Source organism: Nyctereutes procyonoides, unplaced genomic scaffold (assembly GCF_905146905.1).
Source record: "Nyctereutes procyonoides isolate TBG_1078 unplaced genomic scaffold, NYPRO_anot_genome, whole genome shotgun sequence".
Taxonomy (NCBI): domain Eukaryota; kingdom Metazoa; phylum Chordata; class Mammalia; order Carnivora; family Canidae; genus Nyctereutes; species Nyctereutes procyonoides.
Window position 1 is genome coordinate 4,093,980 of NW_026575035.1, and position 21,081 is coordinate 4,115,060.

The 21,081-nt window shown below is 36.8% G+C and overlaps 1 pseudogene; it reads left to right on the forward strand.

The window, feature by feature from the left end:
* Positions 1–20,702, forward strand: part of LOC129505221 (calcineurin B homologous protein 3-like) — a 30,039-nt pseudogene extending 9,337 nt beyond the window's left edge.
* Positions 20,703–21,081: the final 379 nt, after the last annotated feature.

Here is a 21,081-nt window from a genome sequence, read left to right on the forward strand (position 1 = left end):
TGGAAGTACTCCATCTCTTTCTATCTTTCCAAACAACTTTAGTAGAATAGGTATGGTTTCTTCTTTAAACGTTTGATAGAATTCCCCAGGGAAGCCATCTGGCTCTGGACTTTTGTGTCTTGGGAGGTTTTTGATGACTGCTTCAATATCTTCCCTGGTTATTGGCCTGTTCAGGTTTTCTATTTCTTCCTGTTCCAGTTTTGGTAGTTTGTGGCTTTCCAGGAATGCGTCCATTTCTTCTAGATTGCCTAATTTATTGGCGTAGAGCTGTTCATAATATATTTTTAAAATCGTTTGTATTTCCTTGGTGTTGGTAGTGATCTCTCCTTTCTCATTCATGATTTTATTAATTTGAGTCTTCTCTCTCTTCTTTTTGATAAGGCTGGCTAATGGTTTATCTATCTTATTAATTCTTTCAAAGAACCAACTCCTGGTTCTATTGATTTGTTCCACAGTTCTTCTGTTCTCGATTTCGTTGAGTTCTGCTCGAATCTTAATTAACTCTCTTCTTCTGCTGGGTGTAGGATCTATCTGCTGTTTTTTCTCTAGCTCCATTATGTGTAAGGTTAGCTTTTGTATTTGAGTTCTTTCCAGTTTTTGAATGGATGCTTGTATTGCGATGTATTTCCCCCTCAGGACTGCTTTTGCTGCATCCCAAGGATTTTGAACGATTGTATCTTCATTCTCATTAGTTTCCATGAATCTTTTTAATTCTTCCTTAATTTCCTGGTTGACCCTTTCATCTTTTATCAGGATGGTCCTTAACCTCCATGTGTTTGATGTCCTTCCAAACTTCTTGTGATTTAGTTCTAATTTCAAGGCGTTATGGTCTGAGAATATGCAGGGGATGATCCCAATCTTTTGGTATTAGTTCAGACCCGATTTGTGACCCAGTATGTGGTCTATTCTGGAGAAAGTTCCATGTGCCCTTGAGAAGAATGTGTATTCTGTTGAGTTTGGATGTAAAGTTCTGTAGATATCTGTGAAATCTATCTGGTCCAGCGTATTATTTAAAGCTCTCGTTTCTTTGGAGATGTTGTGCTTAGAAGACCTATCGAGTATAGAAAGAGCTACATTGAAGTCACCAAGTATAAGTGTATTATTATCTAAGTATTTCTTCACTTTGGTTATTAATTGGTTTAAATATTTGGCAGCTCCCACATTCGGGGCATATATATTGAGGATTGTTAAGTCCTCTTGCCGGATAGATCCTTTAAGTACGAGATAGTGTCCCTCTTCATCTCTCACTACAGTCTTCGGGGTAAATTTTAGTTTATCTGATATAAGGATGGCTACCCCTGCTTCCTTTGAGGACCATTTGAAAGGTAAATGGTTCTCCAACCTTTTATTTTCAGGCTGTAGGTGTCCTTCTGTCTAAAATGAGTCTCTTGTAGACAGCAAATAGATGGGTCCTGCTTTTTTATCCAGTCTGACACCCTGAGCCTTTTGATGGGGTCATTAAGCCCGTTCGCGTTCAGAGTTACTATTGAGAGATATGAGTTTAGTGTCATCATGATATCTATTCAGTCCTTGTTTTTGTGGATTGTTCCACTGAACTTCTTCTTAAAGGGGAATTTTAAGAGTCCCCCTTAAAATTTCTTGCAGAGCTGGTTTGGAGGTCACATATTCTTTCAGTTCCTGCCTGTCTTGGAAGCTCTTTATCTCTCCTTCCATTTTGAATGAGAGCCTTGCTGGATAAAGTATTCTTGGTTGCATGTTCTTATCATTTAGGACCCTGAATATATCCTGCCAGCCCTTTCTGGCCTGCCACGTCTCTGTGGAGAGGTCTGCTGTTACCCTAATACTCCTCCCCATAAAAGACAGGGATTTCTTATCTCTTGCTGCTTTAAGGATCTTCTCTTTATCTTTGGAATTTGCAAGCTTAACTATTAGATGTTGAGAGGTTGAACGGTTTTTATTGATTTTAGGGGAGATCTCTCTATTTCCTGGATCTGAATGCCTGTTTCCCTTCCCAGATTAGGAAAGTTTTCAGCTATGATTTGTTCAAATACATATTCTGGCCCTCTGGTCCTTTCGGCACCCTCAGGAACCCCAATTAAACGTAGGTTTTTCTTCCTCAGGCTGTCGTTTATTTCCCTTAATCTATATTCATGGTCTTTTAATTGTTTGTCTCTTCTTTCCTTAGTTTCCCTCTTTGCCATCAACTTGTTTTCTATGTCACTCACTCGTTCTTCCACCTCGTTAACCCTCGTCGTTAGGACTTCTAGTTTGGATTGCATCTCATTCAACTGATTTTTAATTTCTGCCTGATTAGATCTAAATTCTGCAGTCATGAAGTCTCGTGAGTCCTTCATGCTTTTTTCTAGAGCCACCAGTAGCTGTAGAATAGTGCTTCTGAATTGGCTTTCTGACATTAAAGTGTAATCCAGATTTTGTAACTCTGTGGGAGAGAGGGCTGTTTCTGATTCTTTCTTTTGAGGTGAGGTTTTCCTTCTAGTCATTTTGCTCAGTGCAGAGTGGCCAAAAACAAGTTGTATTGGAACACGGGGGAGTATCACTGGTCCGTCCAGCTGGTCTTCTGGGGGAGGGGCCTGCTGTGCTGATTTTCAGGTGTTAGCACTTGGGGGAGCTGCTCTGCCCCCTGCCTGCTGCAGGGCTCAGCGGGGGTTGTTTACCCCGTGAGGCCCCAGGAGGAACAACCGCAGTGGCGGGGCCAGCTCTGCAGCCCTGGAGTCAGCTCCCGCAGTAACTCCGGAGCTCTCCGTCTGCAGGGCCTGGAGGCTCCGGGGCGGGGCCGCTGATCTGCTCAGCTCCGGGCAGGAGCGTCCTCGCTGTCCTGGGCCCTCCCGGCCTCTGCCTGTCCCGGGGGAGGCCGGATCCTGGGCTGTGTCCCGGCGCCCTGTGCTCCGGGGCCTGCACTGTGGGATTCGCGCTCCCGCCCCGCAGCCCCCTCCGCGGTGCCGCCGCCCGAGCCCCTCCGAGCTGCTCCGGGTCCCACCGTGCGCGCTGCAGCCCTTAGGGAGCTCGGCGCACTCTCCCGGGGCGCAGGTGTCTGTTAGTGTCCCAGGGAGCCCGAGGGCATCCCCGCCCTCCTGGGTCCTGCTCCAACTCCCTGCGGGCCCCTTTCCGCCCGCCCGGGAAGGTTGGTGCAGCTCCTGCTTCTCCGGGACGGGGCTCTCCTGTCCTGGGGACACTCGCCCGGGCCTCAGCCCGGCTCCTCGCGGGGCCCCTTGTTTCTTTATTTCGGAGGCCTTTTGTTTCTTTATTTCTTTTTCCCCGTCTTCCTACCTGGATAGAAGCGCGAACTCTTCTCACTGTAGCGTTCCAGCTGGTCTCTCTTTAAATCTCAGGCCGAATTCGTAGATTTTCAGGATGATTTGAAGGTTATCTGGGTAATTTGGTGGGGACAGGTGACTTGGGGACCCTACTCTTCCGCCACATTGCCCCTCCTGCCTGAATTAATACATCAAAAGAACATTATTATGCTGGGGCACCTGAGTGGCTCAATTAGTTAAGTGTCCAACTCTTGATTTTGGTTCAGGTCATGATCTCAGGATTGCAAGTAGCCCTGCATCAGGCTCCAGGCTGAGTGTGGAACCTGCTTATGATTCTTTCTACCCTATCTCAAAAAAAAAAAAAAAAAAAAAAAATTATGCTAGCTCAGCGGTTTAGCTCCGCCTTCAGCCCAGGGTGTGATCCTGGGGGCCTGGGATCGAGTCCCACGTTGGGCTCCCTGCGTGGAGCCTGCTTCTCCCTCTGCCTGTGTCTCTGCCTCTCTCTGTGTCTATCGTGAATAAATAAATAAAATCTTAAAAAAATAAAAAATAAAAAAATTATGCTAAAATCTTATGTTGTCTTCCAAAAATAAAATAAAATAAAAATAATGAAAATAAAAAATAGAATTTCATGCTAATAGATAGGAAAAATAGGTTGCTAAGTAGTTGAGACAAACTTTCAAACTGCTCAACTTTTGGTGACATATATTAGGAAACAATTTAATTTTCCAGTCTTATATTTTTCAAGCTGTTTCTGTTATAATAATTAACATTCTTTGTCAGAAAAGCATTGTGGAAAGCAGAGTTGCCATTTTCTCAACCATCATGCTGGGGGTGGGGTGGATATATAACCCTATGTCATGTCTTTATCTTTTGAAAATTGCAAATTCTGTATCCTCTGGCAAGAGAGAGGTAACTTCTTACCTCCTATCAAGAAGCAAAAGGCATTCCCTTTTTCATATTCCTAGAAAAGGATTTCACTCCTTATCTTTCTACTCATCTACATATATAGTTCTTTAAAAAGATGATTTACTTAACAATATGAGTGGATTCAGTGATAAGCAGGCAGGGAGCAGGACTTTCACTGTAGACATGAAAGATACTCTGAGACTCTTAGATCCAAAAGGAGTACACCAAGCAGCATCTGATGTCACTTCCAGTGTGGGATGATTTTTACAGCACCATCTTTCTGTATGTGTTTGTAACTGCTGAGCCAATAGGTAAAGGTAACTAGCTGAGAGCTCCAAAGAAATAGGGCTAATTATATGTCCCTAAGTTTTATCTTCAAGGAAGAGCTATGTACTAATTGTATATGTCTACATATAGATATGCATGCATATATCTTTATATATATTTGCTTACATATAAAGCTACATATATCCATATTTTCTGTACATCTCTATATCCATTTATCTTTCTAGAAAGATATAGATAGATCCCTAATATAAAATGCATATAATGGCATTATATAGATTTTATATAATCATATAGAAGGCGTCAGCATCTGTGAGTTATATCCATAAGCAGCTTTTTTCTTTTATTCTTTAAAGAATGTGTGTTCTTGCCAAGCTTAAATTAGCAAACTATTAGCTGTTGATGTTTTACAAAATGGAAATAAACTGGAAATTTTATTTAGTAAATTAACTCTTTATTAGCAGAAGGATTCTATATTGCATAATAATGAAACTAAGTTTGTGCTAGGAATCAGCAATGTGAGTATTAATTCTTTCATTACCACTCATGACTGTAGGCAAGTTAGGAAATCTCCCAGAGTGTCACATTTCTCATTTGGAAATGGTTTTTGTGGGTATATGATGGAATATATTATCTTCACAATCCTTTCTAGCACTCAAGTTTTTCAAAATATAAACTTTAAAATTTGCATACTAATTCTTTAGAGACACTAAAAATTAAATAGTGCTCAAATCAGTCAAAAACAAGCAAATTATATGTTTAGAAGAGGAAGAAAGGGTGTTTAACACTATCTCACCTAGTACATTTTTATTTTCCTGGAATCACTACGATTTACAATAATTCTGCCTTGGTCCTAGCTTTCTATGACGGCCACAGCTGTGCCTTCTCTGAGCCCTCTCCACTGTGGTGGGTGGCCTGCTGTTTTGCTTTAGGAGGCCTCAGAGAGGCTCTCGCTAATACTTAAGACCTATCTCTCAAACTTGAGCCTTATCTCTCTAATGAATGCCTGTTCACCCTCAGAGCCAAATGCCCAGGGAGAACCAAACCTCTTGATCCTTGCTTTATGAACATCTACTTATTGGATCTCAGGGTCAGGAGCTCTGTGATGTAGTCACTCTGGTATTGTACTCCCTCCAGGAAATCTAGGGTTCAAACAGCCCCTGCAGACACTAACTGCTATGGTGATAGATGGCCTCAAGCTGGTTTGATGGTTCCAGACTTCAGGTATGTGAATTCCTCTAAGTCTGGACTTGCTACTTCACGGCTCTAAAGCCACAGTGCCCTTCTTTTTTCTAGGCAACCTGTCTTTAATGAGGTGCTTTGCCAACACCTTGGCTTCCATGTGATCTAGGCTTCTTTTTGCTAGTCCAGGCAAGGCCCAGAGAGAACCCCCGTATTTTTAGTGCCCTTTCACAGCACCTATTCTGGTCTCATACTTTCTTTCAATAAGAACAGAAAATGCATATAAAAACCATACATTATACTCTTTTTATTACACTGTGATATATTGGCATGATGTGGTGGTATTTTTTCTCCCAAACAGGACAGGCATTTACCTCCATTCATAAGATGATCAAATGCTGTCCATTGACCTCAGAAAGGAATCTGATAGTATAGTTTAACCTGAAGGGTTAATGCGAAACTAACCCTTTATATCTGCTTGGTTAAATAAATTATATACAAAAATAAATACTTAGTGTAGAACCAAAGGACCTAACAATTACTTCTGGTCTAGGAAAATATCTATTCTCTCTCACAAGCACAAAACAAAGCTTAGGTGAACTGTAATATAGAAATCATATTGGACGGTCCCAAGATTCTCAAAAGAATCAGAGAATCAGCCATTCACCATGAAGTCATTTACTGAAGACTAACAGTTACTCAAGACGCCTGAATCACCTGGATATTTTAAATAGTCTATGACTAGCAGTGAATAAACATCAGATATCAATAACTAGTATTTAAATGCTAGAATGTTGTGGATGTTGGTACTAGAACCGTCATGTTCATGGAGACGGCAGGACAGGTGCATCTATGGAATAAGACCCAGTCTTGATTAATATGCTTCTGAATAATGTTTGCTAAATTCTATTTAATGTTTTTCTAAATTGGTATCCATGGTGAGATTGGTCTGGATTTCACTTTATATTTATTTGTTTGTTTGGCTAGCAGGGAGCTATGTAGCAGATAGAGTGTATCCTTTATCACTGGTTGGTGTTAGTATTTTGTCACCTTCATAAAAAAAGTTATAAGTTCTCTTCTTTTTTCTATGCTCTTGAGGATTTTAAATAGCTTTGAAATTAACTATTTCTTAATAAATTACTCTGGGAAACAGTCCATTTTTTGAGTATAGCTCTTTGATATATCTATTTCTCTGAAGGCTTAGATTATCAACTCAGATTACCTAGCTGTTCTGTGATTGGTAGTGGCAGTTTATATTTTACTAAAAGAGAGCAAAAATTACATATCTTCCAGGTTTTCAAATGTGTTGGCATAGAATAGAGAAAATTAGACTCACACAATTTAGTTAATATCCCTATATCCGTGATTATTTCTCTTATCAGTGTATATGTCATGTATTTGCATGTTATCAATTTTCACCTGTTTAGTTTAAAATATAATTTATACAATTTATTTTGTCTTGTTTTTTTCTTTCAAAATATATCATTTATTTATTAGGTCTACTAATTTTTCTATTATAACTTCATGTATTGTTTCTTTTCAGTTTTTCTTACGTTAATTTTGTAATTTCTGATTTATTTAGTTGGATAATTACCTATTTTCTCTCTTTTCTTTCCATTATCTTAGACCATGAATTCTCTTCCTAAAAAAGTTTTGGCTTTATTCTATAAATTTAGATAGGGAGATTTTAATTGTTTTCCATTGTCATTTACACACACATATGTACATAATTGTTACACATCCTATTTGTATGTATAATATACTGTATAAGACACGTGATGTATTTTATAATGTATAATACCTAATATATAGGTATATTAGGTATATATAATACCTAATATATATAATATACCTAATATACCTAATATATATATACATATATATATATATAAAATCTCAAAATGAGCAAAACATATTCACAAACATACCAAGAAAGATATATTATTAGGTAATGTAATATTGTAATTTATAATAAGAAATATGTATTTTTCTTACTCCTTGTTCCTGGCACAGAGCTCCTAAAATCCTTGGAATTTCCTGAGAAGAGAGCAATAAAAGCATCTCTTGTTATGTTAATGAGGTGACTCTGGAAAGCCAGTAGGTAACCCAGGGATGGGTATTGGTTGCCAGGGTAACCAACCACGTGATTAGTGGGTTGGACTGGCAGGTTCATTCCCTCCAGAGAGGGGAAGGAGGGGCTGGAAATTGAGTTCAATCACCATTGTCAATGATTTAGTCAGCTATGCCTACGTAATGAAGCTATTATAAAAACCCAATAGAAAAGCATTTTCAGAGCTTCCAGGTGGGTGAACATGTAGAGATGTGATAGGTGGGACACCCAGAGAAGATGGAAGCCAGGGTACAAGGATGCAAGAGCACGTGGTTCCAGGTGTACTAAACAGATCAGATTCGGCCACTCAGAACTGGTGAAATCCAAAGGTAGAGAAATGAGTGGTGGTGACACAAGAAAGGAATTTATTTCGGTGAGGTCAACACCAGGAAGACAGTGGACTATCATCTCAAAAACCATCTCCCAAAATGCTGAATATACCACCAGGTTTATATAGGAAAATGTGGGGCACAAGTGAGTGGGAATGTGCAGATAGGCAGTAAAAGTCAAGTTGACCACTGTCATGGAGTCAGTCAGGGGCAAATCTTGCCGGCTCAGGGCAGTCCTTATTGCTTGAGGGGGTAGTTTCAGTTCCCATCCAGGGATGGTTTGCCCTCAGGGACTTCTGCCTGAGCCAAGAGATCAGTTGGGAGGAGAAATCTCCTAGAAAGTTTGACATCAAAATGGAGGCAACTGAAGTCCTCTTTCAACCCTTGTACTGTAACTTGCCCTATGCATCTCTTTCATTTAGCTCTTCCTAAATTATATCTTTCTACAAACTAGTAATCTAGTAAGCAAAATGTTTCTCTGAGTTCTGTGAGCTTCTCTCACAAATTAGAACCTGAGGAGGGGATCCTAGGAACCTCTTATTTATAGCAGGTTGGTCAGGGGCACAGGTGACAACATGGACTTGCATTTGGTCTCTGAAGTGGGAGCAGAGATCAGACTAATAAGACTGAGCCATTAACCTGTGGCATCTGATGTTATTTCCAGGTAGATGATGTCAGGATGTCAGGATTAAATGCTTGGTAGTGTTGAACAAAAACACATATCAGAACTAATAAGTACATGACAAGATGATAAGCAGAGAAATGTAAATTAAAACTACACTGAGATACTATTTCAAACCAATTAGAGGAACTTTATGAAATCGGACTAATAATAACAAACACTGGTGACAATGTGGAGAGATAAAACATTTCATATAGTTCTGGAAGACTCTAAGATAGCTTGGCCACTTTGGAAAGTGGCAGTTTCTCAAAAAGTTAAACATAAATAACCGGAGGAACCAGCATTCCTAGGATATATGAAAATACAAGTCCACAACAAGACCTGTGCACGAATGTCCACAGCAGCATTATTCCTAATGGCCAAAAAGTGAAAACAACCTAAATGTCCATAAATTGATAGACAAAATGTGGTATATCTGTATAATAGAATACCCACTGAGTATTAAAAGGGAAGGAATTACTAGCTATACTCTTTATGGATTAACTTCAGAAAACATTATTCTAAGTATAAGAAATTAGACACAAGAGAAGCTCTGGATGGCACAGTGACTGAGTGTCTGCCTTTGGCTCAGGGCGTGATCCTGGGGTCCAGCGATGGAGTCCTGCATCAGGCTCCCTGCAGGGAGTCTGTTTCTCCCTCTGCCTATGTCTCTGCCTCTGTCTCTCTCATGAATAAATAAATAAATAATCTTTAAAAAAATTAGACACAAGAGACTATATATTGTATGGTCCCATTTATATAAAATATCCAACAAAATTTTATAGAGATAAGAAGTAGACTAGAAGATACAAAGGCTGGAGATAGGAATGGGGATGGGAATGAGGATGGATTATAAGTGGGCATGAATCTTTTGGGAAGATATAAAAATACTGTGAAAGTAATTCATGGAAGTTATTACATCAGTCTGTATTAAGTACTAAAAAGCATAGAAATTGTATACTTGAAATGAGTTTTATGATATATATCTCAATAAGTCGCTAAATGTATATATATATATATAGTTTTTGGTTTGCACTCTATTACTTTTTATATCTTCCTATACAATTTGTGTTTTCCTTTTTTTAAATTTTTTAATTTGTGTTTTCTTAAGTTAAATCAAAGGGTATAGACTTTGTTAGTTTGACCTTTCAAAGCTGATTTAGGTTTTTGTAAAATTATGCAAGGCCAAATTTTGGCACTTTTTTAAAAGGGGTATTTTTTATTATCAGTGTACAAAAACTTAAAAAATATACTATATATTGATAATATTGTTTAGATTGTTTACATATTTATTTTCATTTAATTTAATATAAAAGAAAAAATTAACATTTCTGTTACAAATGTGTTTCTATTTCTCCCTGGGTTTCTTGATGATTTGGCTCTCTGTATTATTTTGTGAATGAATATTCTCTTGAATCTTCATTATAAATTTTATTATTATTATTATTATTTGTCTTTTAATTATTTTTGCCCTAAATTTAAGTTCTGCTGATTTAAAATTACTAACCCAACTTGCTGGGTTTTGTAATAATATTCCTAGAATAATTATATCTTTTTTATATTTGGCTCTTCCAGGTTATTTTGTGTATATTTTGTGTATGTGTGTATTTTGTGTATTTTGTGTGTGTATATTTTGTGTATATTTTGTGTATGTGTGTATTCCATATACAATATATTGCAATATATTATTAGGTTTTGTTCTTTCTTCTAATAGTATTTTATTTTATTAAAAAATATTTTATTTATTTATTTGACAGAGAGCATAGAGCACAAGCAGGAGGGAGTTGCAGGCAGAGAGAAAGGGAGAAATGGGCTCCTCTTGGAGCAGGGAGCCCAATGCAGGGTGTGAGGGTCGATCCCAGGACCCAGCGATCATGCCCTGAGTCAAAGGCAGACATGTAACTGACAGAACCACCCAGATGCCCAAAGTCTTTTATTTTAAATGGTTGAATAAGCCCCCATAAACATTTATTTAAATTATATATATATGCTTGGTTAATTATGTCATTTATTTTTTCCCAGTGCTTCTTTTTAATCTTTCACTATATAAGCAATGCTTGTTTACTTTATTTTTTTTTTTTTTTGCTTGTTTACTTTAATGGAAGTTTGTGTTGTTTGCCTGATAATTTGGAATGTTAATACATTTTCTGGTGGCTTTGTTTATTACTTCTAGCAGTACACATATTTAAATCTTCAGACAGGCTCAATAGATTTCTTCTTCTACTTAGGCCCCAACCACTGCTTATTTTGTGTCAATCAGAAATTGCTAGATTATACAGCATTATTAAAGAACACAACCTTGCAGTGACTCATCACAACGAAGTTTATTTCTTGTTCAACGTGCCCTACAGTCTGGGCACCCCTCCAAAGCAACTGTTCACTATGTGGCAACTCAGAATCCCAGGCTGCTTCAGTCTTATGGCACCTACCTCTCAACACAATTCTCCACGGTCCACTCTGAAGGAAGTGAAAGCATGGAAGAGTCTGCATCAGGAATCCAACAGGTCAGCCAGGAAGTGACAATAGTCATTTCTGTTGACATCCTTTGGCCATTAACTTAGTTTTAGGAAGGAGAGAGTATTACTTGTAAGTATCAAGAAGAAGAAGTGAGCAAAATACCTTTTTAAAGATTTCCACTCTATTATTTTATTTAGTGTCTACCTTTCTATCTTTAATCATTCTCATATTTATACTTTTTTCACTTTGATAATTGATCATAAACTGAGTACTGATTATAACCTACGAGAAACCTAGACTATTTTATCTTTCACTTTCTGTCCCCTTCCAGTCTTATCTTTATGATTTATATGATTTCTACATAGTCAGAGATTATAAATTCCTGTCTTTTGAAATGCAAGGTCTAAGTTTAAATCCCACAACTTCTTCACAGATATATTTAATACTTATAATATATGACTTGGTATTACTATTTTGCTCTTCCAATATAGAAGTACAATTAAAACACAATGAAACTGATTAGATTCTAATCCTTTTGGAATTAGTTTTTTGACTTTATTGTCACTCTCAGTTTTATTTCCATAATCATATTGTAAGCTCTTTGTGGTCAGAAGAGAAGTGACTTATTTTTCTATAACATCTAAGAGATAATGTGGCACAAAAAATAATTTTTCAGATTTTTTTTTAATTAGCAACATGTTCAGTTCTGAATCTCCTTTCAGAGGAAGTTCCTAATGTTCTTGAGCAATACAGACTAAATAATAAGTGCAACTATTACACAAATGTGGTAAATGAGGGAAAATATGATTTCAAATTAATTAGATTTTATCTTACTATCACTATATAGAATTGGAATGGGAAATGGAATGTAAAATAATACATTTTGTTTTAAATCAGTGCTCGCTAAATTTTATTTTCTTCATGCTTTGACTTTTCAAACATACTATTCAAATTGAAAACTTGTTGAAATAAATACACAGGATAAAATGACAGGAAAGTGTTAGATTAGATCAGACTAAGAGTGCATAAGTTGCATAATAGCAAATTCTCTTAATAGAACAGAAAGAAAAAAGTTATCCATGTATTCCATTAGCTATTAACATTATAAATCTTCATTATATAGGTATATGTGTGTATATATGCACACACATATATATATGCATAAATGTGAAGAGATCTTAAAAGTAAATGAGACATATCCATTGAAATTATTATTTTAGGGGATCTCTGGGTTGTTCAGTGGTTTGGCGCCTGCTTCGGCGCAGGGTATGATCCTGGAGTCCCAGGATGGAGTCCCACATTGGGCTCCTTGCATGGAGCCTGCTTCTCCCTCTGCCTGTGTCTCTGCCTCTCTCTCTCTGTGTCTCTCATGAATGAACAAATAAAATCTTAAAAAAAAAACACACACACACAAATGATTCTTTTAAAAATATGAAATGTTGCTTATCTAAATTATTAGACTTTCAAATTTAATACACAAAATAGTACTTTTCAATATTATACTATTAGATAACATTAAAGTTTACTAAGAGTATTTTGTATATCAGAATATATATGCAAAACAGAATACAAAGAGTATTATAATTTATTCAACAATGTCCAATGTAACATAACTTTGGAGGTTAAAAATACAACTTCTGAGTATTGAAATAATGACAATGGAAAGTTTAGAAATGCTAGTGAATTATAGAAAAACTGTTTATATCATTACAACAAACTCTACCAGATAACCTACAAAAATATCATTTCAAAGCCTTATACTGCCATTTGAATGAATTTTTTCTCATAAGGAAATGAGATATCATTATAGAGCTTAAGTTTTAATAAGACTAAAACTTACATAAAGTTTTAATAAATGTAAAACTTACATAGAGAGAACAGGATCTGTTTTGTCAGTGAGTAAAGAGATTTCAACAAATTTTTAGAAGCTGAAAAGTGCATCATAGTTAATTCCCTAGATGGGCTTTAAAACATACTTAGACACACTGAAGAAAATATTAGTGGACTAGAAAATAATAGGAGCACAGAGAGGCAAAATGATGGAAAGTAGGCCAATTAATTAATTAATTAATTAATAATCAAGGACCCAGTGAAAATGTCTGGCATGCATGTATTTGGAATCTATGAATGGAAAGAGATATAGAAAAGACAGAAACTTTATGGAAATAAATAATATCTAAAAATGTAGAATCTTAGAATGGAAAGAGATACAGAAAAGACAAACGTTATGGAAATAAGTAGTGTCTAAAAATGTGCAACACTGTTTATGATGTCAGCCTACACAGTCAAGAACTTCTAATAACAGTAAAACAAGATAAATAAATAGCGTCATATTTAGCTTCAACATACCCAAAATTCTATAAATAAATAGAAAATATTAAAAACAACTAAAAGGGAAAAAAACATTAACCCTAAAGGAGAAAAATACGACTAAATGCTGATATCTTAACAAAATTAATGGAAGACCAAAGGTCTGTGAAATAACATCAGTAAAGTGCCCATTTTCCTCGCTCTGAATAGGCTTTCTATTATGTCTAAAATGTGAACTCATAAACGTGTCAGATTGGCCTTCTGAATTCATCACATTTTCTTCTTTAATTAAATTCAGGACCATGATTCAGGCATTCTCATTATAGCAATTTTTGAACTATTTTTACTCTCTTTGATTTGGGATATTTTGATCTTTGGTTTATAGAACTATTATATTTTTATTTCTCATGTTTGAGAGTATAAACCCACATAATTAAACCAACTTTTAAGTTGGTATTTTAAATTATAGACTGTATTGTGTCTTCCCTGTACTATTTTTCTGAGCTCTTCTTCTCCAGGACAGAATTAAATGTTCTCTCATTTAAGTATCCATCTAGTACAGTATTTATGTTTTAATGTTGATTTTATTATTCTGAAAGTTTTTAATCATGAGGTTTTGGATAAATTGCAATTTCTGCGAGAGTACAAATATTTCTTCTTCTGTTCATCATCTACTAAAATGCCCAGCACAGAGTAAGCGCTCAATAAATGTATGATTCATAAATAAGTGAATAAAGGAGTGTTACTCTAATCTCTATTTATTTTATACTTTTTAAAGATTCAAATGACTGATTAATTCCCAATCCATATGTAGTGAGAGATTCAGTCTTCCCAATGTATCAGATCGATTCCATGGAAGGGGATGCTATTGAATACCTAGCAGATTAAAGTTAATCTAATACAATAATACATGAAGAATGTCACTAGATGTTGGCAAACTAAATTTAAATTTAAAAAAGAATGTCATGTGAAATAAGTAAATAAAAAGATGGGAAAATTCTGAAATTCTGTCATTTTTCCATCATAAACTGCTACTGATATAACATTGTGAACATCAATGCCATTATATCAATTTAGAAGGAAAAGAGATTAGTAGTAGAGTTGGTCTCACTTTTGGCCAAAACACTTTCAAACAGACTTCTCAATTTGCTGATCTGTGCTCCCCCCATTTTTCTATTCATCCAGAATGCCTCCACCCCCTACATACAGCCTCATGGAGAAAAAGTTACCCAAATGAGAATACAATGAAAGCAAAATTTATTAAAACTAAAATCAGATCCTTGATATTAGATGTTTAAAAACAGGAGACTAAGGGAATCAATCAGCAGCAGCACCATACTAGCTTCCACTTACCTACATGACAGTTTTATTTTTGGCCTTTATGCCTTGCTGTCATTAACTCCCAGAGGCCTTCTGCAGCAACCATTAGGGCTGGTGTCAAGGGTAATGGCCTCTTGTAGCAATAGCTTTCTTAGCAGCAGCACCTAGCAAAGGATCCCCAGTGTCTCCTGTTTTTCTAGCAGTTCTTGGATGTCTGATCCACAAGAAGGCTCAGGATCAGATACAAACATCCATGTTAACAGAGCACTCATAGGAGATTCTCTGAGGAGAGCTCAAGTGCAGTTTTATGCAGCTGGACAGCTCTCTTGAGGAATTTAGAGTCCCGTGAGAAAATTGAACTCTAAGGTACTACCATGGCGAATTCTACCTCTCTCCTCTGCCATATGTAAATAGTGTGATTTCTGTTTTACAACCTTGTGACCTGAGGGGCACCTGGATGGCACCTGGGTGGCTCAGTGGTTGAGCATCTGCCTATGGTTCTACCTCTGCCTATGTCTCTGCCTCTCTCTCTGTGTCTCTCATGACTAAATAAAATCTAAAGTAAAACAAAACAAAACAAACAAACCCCAAATGTGTGACTGGAACCTCCCAAGTAAGAGGGGCTAATGATATTTTACCTAAAAAAAATTACCATGAAAATAAAACAACCCGTTCAAGAGATGAAAACATTTCCAACAAATATCAAGCCCTCCACAAAGATCACCTATTATATATAAAAACACAAATGATCAATAGAAATTCATAAGTAAATGAAAGAAGTTTTCTATCAATGTATTTTTTCTATTAGAGAAAATGTACAAAAAATACTATACAATACTATGGTCTTAAACTTTTAAAAATATATAGAAAATTATGAGTATATCAAGATTACTTGAAAATATATGGCATTCTAAAATTAATAAATGTATAAACAAAGTAATTTTGTCATCAGGTGATCATAGATCGCAAAATATGTCACCTGTCACACACAGAGACTAAGAGTTAAAGAGTTGATTTTTAAGCACTAAATAAATAAAATTTCTCTTCTTATGTGAGAGCCTACAATTCAAAGGAGAAACAAGTGTGGTTTTTTTAAAGTGTAAGCAATAATTTGTATAATTTCAGTAATTCTCTTTTTTAGTTTTTGTTTTTTGGTTTTGTTTTTTAAAATGCAGCCACAAAGGGGCAGCCCAGGTGGCTCAGCGGTTTAGCATCTGCCTTCAGCCCAGGATGTGATCCTGGAGACCCAGAATCAAGTCCCACTTCAGGCTCCCTGCATGGAGCCTGCTTCTTCCTCTGCCTGTGTTTCTCCCTCTCTGTGTCTCTCATGAGTAAATAAATAAAATCTTAAAAAAAAAATGCAGCCACAAAGGAACAAGAAGAGACGTTAACTAGGAGTCAGCCCTGGCACAAAGCTCTGAAGGACCCACTTCTCCATCTCTGGCATAGGCAGTATACTACAGACCAGACAAATAGTGGCCCCTCTCAGGGAGGACACTAAGCAGCCCGTGTGGCTAATGGTTTCCTAGTTTGGGGGCCCCAGCTCCTAGGCATGGCCAGTGGTCACCAATTCAGTCCTTGTCCCCAACCAATGCTAGGATGCCATCTTCAGGCAAAACTCAGGAAGCTGGCAGAGGGTCCCCATACTTCTACTGGTCCCAAGAGGCTTAGGAATGCAAGAAGTTCCCTCTTATAATTTCTCAAACCACTGTCCCCTAAAGTCAACCTCTAGACTGTGATTGTATGGGTTTGCTTGAAGTTTTTATAAGGTTACCCATTCTTTCATGCACACACACAAAAGGAAACATCTCCTACCTCCAGCTCACCCCCTCTAAGAGTAGTTCAGTACCAATCAGCTAGTCTGAGAATGATTGATAACAGGCAGCATGGGGTAGGATAGGTATTCCATTCCAATCCATGGAGACACTAATTAACGTGTCTAAGTTTGCAAAGATAGGACATCTTAGAACCTAGACGTGAAAGAGACTGACCACATGGAGAAGTCGGTGGTTTTAGGGTTTTTTTACTGTTTTGCTTCTCTCAGGAGAAGAGGCCTAACCATGTTGCCATAAAATATGAAAGGGAGGTAGAATCAAAATGATTTATAAACAAAAAGCTATAGAGGTCTCCATTCTTAGGGAAAAGAGTATCCATAAATAAAAATTTATAAAAGTCTAATTCCAAAATAGTGTTTTTAAGATCTTCCTTTTAAGGGTGAACTATTTCTAAGTTTCAACACAGAAATACCTTTGTACTCCATTTGTAATCTGCTTCTATTTCTCATATTTATTTAAAGTGTATTATCACTTATAGAAAATCATCAAATAACTTTCTGTCCAGTATTTGTGATTATGAGCTGTTTATCTCTTCATCTTAAAATATGTTATCTATATCGTGTCATATAAATTCAGGATCTTGTTTTAGTTTATCATCTGACAATTGTCAACTGAATATAGTCAACCTGACAAATGTTGTCATCATTGAGACTGGTTCAGTATGTCACATCATCCAGGTTGAATAATCTGAAGGAAATGGTGAATTTACCTATATTGAACAGCAATCATATACCTGGATCTCTACTTTCACATAATTTATCTCTGATTTCTGAGATACTTTGCAGAAGTAATGACCTACCACGATCTAAAAAAGGAGACTTACATGTCCTCATGCTTCAGTATTATGAATGTAAAGATCTTTGGGTTTTTGTTTTGTTGTTCCAGAGTGACCTCAGAGATCATGTGTTGAGAATGGCAGCCCCACGAGATTAAATGAACCTGGATCTACAAGTCTCTGTTCCTGGAGGAAAGCCCTAGGCCACCTGTATTGGACTTTGTATGAGAGAAAAAAAAAACTTATATGATGCTAAGCTACTGAGGTTTTGGGGATTTGTTTATTGCCCCATTTCACAATCTCAAATATTCTTTACTGAAATATACTTGACATATATTAGTTTCATATGTATGACACAATGATTTGATATTTGTACGTATTGTAAAATAATCACAATGACTCTTGTTAAAATTCATCGTCACACAAAGTTATAATTTTTTTTCTTAGGATGAGAACTTTTAAGATCTCTTTCTCTTAGTAACTTTCAAGTATATAGTACAGTATTAACTACAGTCACCATGCCGTACATTACATCCACAGGACTTAGTGATTTTATAACTGGAAAGTTGTACCTTTTAGCCACCTTCTTTCATTTTGCCCACCTGCCACCCTCTGGCTCTGGCAACCACCAATCTGTTCTTTATGTCTGTAATTTTGGATGTTTTTCCAATTTGTTTGTTTTAGATTGCACATATATGTAAGATCATATGGTATTTGTCTTTCTCTGTCTTAGTTATGCCTTTGGCATAATGCCCTCAAGTGTCATCTGTCTTGTCCCAAATGACAAACCCTTCTTTTTTATGGCTAAATAATATTCCATTTTATATATATAATATATATATTTACATATAATTTTCTTTATCCAGTCATCCATCAATAGACATTTAGGTTGCTTCCATATCTTGGATGTTGTACAGGATGCTGATGTGAACATGGGGTGCATATATCTTTTTGAGTTAGTGTTTTCATTTCTTTTGGATTAAAAAAAAACAGAAGCGAAATTCCTGGGTCATATGATAGTTCTAATTTTTTCAGGAACCTCCATACTGTTTTCCATGGTGGCTGCATCAATTTACATTCTTACCTACAATGCACAAGGATTCCCTTTTCTCCACATTCTCAGTTCTTGTTATTTCTTGTCTTTTTGACAATAGCCTCCTAAGAGGTGTGAAATGGCATCTCACTGTGCTTTTCATTTACATTTCCCTGATGATTAGTGAGGTTGGGTACTTTTTCCTTTATCTGTCAGCTCCCAGCTGACCAGGGAGCCAGACATGGGGCTTGATCCCAGGACCCTGGGATCATGACTTGAGCCAAAGGCAGATGCTTAACCAACAGCCATCCAGGCACCCCTCTCTGCACATTTTTTAATCAGATTGTTTGGGGCTCTTCCTTTATTCTATTGAGTTGTATGGGTTCTTCATATGTTTTAAATATTAATCCCTTATCAGAGAGATGATTTGTAAATATTTTTTCCCATTCATTAGATTGCCTTCTATTTTGTTGATTTCCTTTGTCATGCACAGGCTTTTCAGTTTGGTGTGGTCCCACTTGTTTATTTTTGCTTTTGTTGTCTTGCTTTTGATAACAAATCCAAAATATCATTGCCAAGACTGATTTCAAAGAGCTTACCATCTATGTCTTCTTGTAGAAGTTTTATGGTTTTAGGTCTTATGTTCAAGTTTTTAATGCATTTCCAGGTAATTTTTAGTATGGCAAAAGATGGTAAATCTATTTCATTGTTTTGCATATGGCTGTCCAGTTTTCCTAACACCATTTGTTGAAGTGACTTTCCTTTCCCCATTGTTTGTTCTTGGCTCCTTTACTGAAAATTAACTGACCATACTTGAGTGGGTTTATCTCCTGGCTTTCTACTTTTTTTCCTTTGCTCTTCATGTTTGTTTTTATTCTTATACTGCTTTGATCACTATATCATTTTAGTATAGTTTGAAATTAAGAAGTGTGATGCCTTCAGCTTTGTTCTTGCTCAAGATTGTTTTGACTTTACAAGGTCTTTTGTGGTTTCATACAGTTTTTAAGATTGTTCTATTTCTATAAAAGAAATGTCCTTGGAATTCTGAGACAGATTGCACTGAATCTGTAGATCGCTTTGGGTAGTATAGATATTTTAATAATATTAATTTCTCTAATCTATGAGCAAAGAATATTTTTTCCATTGATCTGTGTCTTCTACAATGTCATCTACCAGTGTCTCAGAGTTTTCAGTGTATAGGTGTTTTGCCTCCTTGATTAAGTTTGTTCCTAGGTCTTTTATACTTTTCGATACAATTGTAAACCAATTTTTTTAAATTTTTCTTTCTGATAGTTCATTATTAGTATTACAGAAATATGACATATTTTATATTAATCTTTCATCTTACAACTTTACTACATTTGTTTATTAGTTCTAATCATTTTATTAGTTTTATGGTGGAATCTTCAGGCATTTCATGACATGAAAATGCCATGTCATCAGCAAATAGATAGTTTTACTTTTTCCTTTCTGATTTGGATAACATATTTATTTTTCTTGCTTAAACTGCTTGACCTGCAGCTCAGGCCAGGCCCTGGTGTCTGCACATGTTGGGTCCAAGGTCTGACCAACTTTTGCAGAACCAACGCCATTCCAGGCCCTTTCAAGGGTTTTGTTCCTCAAGGCCCACTCTATAGGGTACCATATTTGCTGCCCACTCAGTCTGAGGAAGTGAGTGGGTTTGTGGGCAATGCAGAATTCTCATTGGACAAGATCCAGTGGCTCAAGTGGAGATTTATGCAGCTAAGTGGACTAGCCCTCTATTTCTGAGGAATTCAACAAAGTCCCTGACCTGGAGCTCAATCAGATGTGATCCAAAATTCACCATGACTTCTTTGACAACAGGAACTTTGGCAGAGGGTCCATCTGCCTGGCTCACAAAATCAACTTTGAGCACTTCCTGACCCATCATGTCATACTTCTGACCTACCCAGACCACTATGGAAGAAGAATAGGTACAGCTATGCTAGAAAGAAAAGCTGAGATTTCTGTTCTACATGTATGAGTTAGTCAATAATGTCCAAATAACCCTGGAAGAATATGAAAATGTGGTCAAAGAGGTCTTGAGGATTTTGCCTACAGCATTGCAGATGGGGCCATGATGGAGGTAGCCAGCATCTGCATGGGGCAGATGGAGCATGGTCAAGTGTAAGAGACAGTCACTTTCAATGACTTCCTAAGAATCTTGCAGGGAATAGACATTAAGAGCAAGATGCACATCTGCTTCATTGCCATGGAAACCATTGCTCTTTGTCACTGACCCACCACCTCCCCAACAGAGAAAATGTACTTTGCACCAGGACAACCTTCCTAGATACATGGAGCAGCTGAGGCCCATTAGGCGTCTTTTTGCTACAGCTCTGAAAGTTTTCTTATTGGTATGTTCACGTTCTATTACATACTGAGTTTGTGTGTTGGAGGTGGGTGGGGGAGGGAGAGAGGAAGACATAATTTTTTCTTTTAGTTTAGAGGTTCCTGGCCGCATCATAAATGAAATTCAGACCTAACAGGTTGGACTGCATATTTTCCAGAAATTCTAGACTTTCAGTAGGTTACAGTAACTGGATAGGACATGGAGGTTGATTCCCTGTGGGAGATGCAAGTATTTTCAGTGAATGAGAAAAAGTTGGCAAATGGAT